Below are 1,201 nucleotides of genomic sequence, written 5' to 3'. Positions count from 1 at the left end.
CGGGCCAGGCAGCCTGAAGGACCGAGTTCTGCAGATGCAGAGTGAAATCCAAGGCGCATGGCCCAAGCCCAGATTCGGTAGGTGGCTGAGCCCAGGGACCCTGCCCCACTGCCCACGGACATAAGAAAGCCAGGTGGTGCCAGCCCTAGAGCCTGCCCCTGTGGGTTGGGGTGCCAGGGTAGGGAGTGAGTCAGTGTTGTCCACTGTGTAGCATGCCAGGAACAAGGTGCCTGACATCAGGTGCTGCTCCGTCCCCGGGACCCCGGACAGCTGACCCTTAGTGAGCACCAGCTGGGGTCTCCCCAGGACAGGCCAGGGGCGGCTGGGGTCTCTCTGGGGACAAGCCAGGGGCGGCTGGGGTCTCCCCGGGGACAGGCCAGGGGCGGCTGGGAGCCCCACCTGGAAGATCTCACTCCCCTGCCAGGCTCTGTGGTGCGGCGTGCAGCCAACTTCTCTCTGGGCGTCCTGCTGGCCTGGCTCAGCGTGCCCGTGGTCCTCAACTTGCTGAGCTCCAGACAGGTCATGAACACCCATTTCAACTCTCTTCACATTGTCAACACTTACGGGGCTTTCGGAAGGTATGGGCCCAGGGTCCCCGTCTCCCGGAGCTGGGTATGGAGCTGGGTATGTGAGGAGACTCAGCCCTGACCAGCCACATTCAGGCGGTGTTGGAGTGCGGGCCCCATGACCCCAGCCCCACCCCAGCGTGACCCAAGCACAGGCCATGCTGTCCCCATTACTGGGCCTGGACATGCAGGCCTCCTCCATCCTGGTCCCATCAGGCAAAGGGGCAGGGCCCAAGATCACCAGGCAGGTGGGCTGCGGCCCTGGAATGCCTACTGGGGCGTAAGGAAGAGGCGACCAGGCCTTGACCCCTGAGTGGGAATGCCAGGTAGTGCTGCCTGAACACAGGTGCTCTCCTTGCCCTGGGGCCAGCCCTTTGGCCTCTTCCCCCCTCGTGTCCACCCCGAGCTGCCGAGGGGCATGGGGCACATGCCGGCTGTGGCTGGGTCTTCAGGGGCAGGGAATGTGCTCTCGAATGAGCCCCTGGGGCCAGTCCCCAAGAGTACTCCTCAGCCCCACCCAGCCTCGCAGTAGCCCCTGACCAGGAGGCAGGTGGGGGTGTAGGCCCTCCACCTGGGCCAGGATGGTCAGTCGGGGAACCCCCCATGCACCCCACTTAGCCCAGCCGGTGTGTGAT

At 65.1% G+C, this 1,201-nt stretch overlaps 1 long non-coding RNA gene across 1 annotated transcript; it reads left to right on the top strand.

The window, feature by feature from the left end:
* LOC108525558 (uncharacterized) lies at positions 1-1,201 on the top strand. Its single transcript, XR_001884294.1, has 3 exons — positions 1-77; positions 425-578; positions 1,185-1,201. It is a non-coding gene; the product is annotated as an uncharacterized LOC108525558 (long non-coding RNA).

Source organism: Rhinopithecus bieti, unplaced genomic scaffold (assembly GCF_001698545.2).
Source record: "Rhinopithecus bieti isolate Rb0 unplaced genomic scaffold, ASM169854v2 scaffold_70034, whole genome shotgun sequence".
NCBI lineage: Eukaryota > Metazoa > Chordata > Mammalia > Primates > Cercopithecidae > Rhinopithecus > Rhinopithecus bieti.
This window is presented reverse-complemented; position numbering and strand designations above follow the sequence as displayed.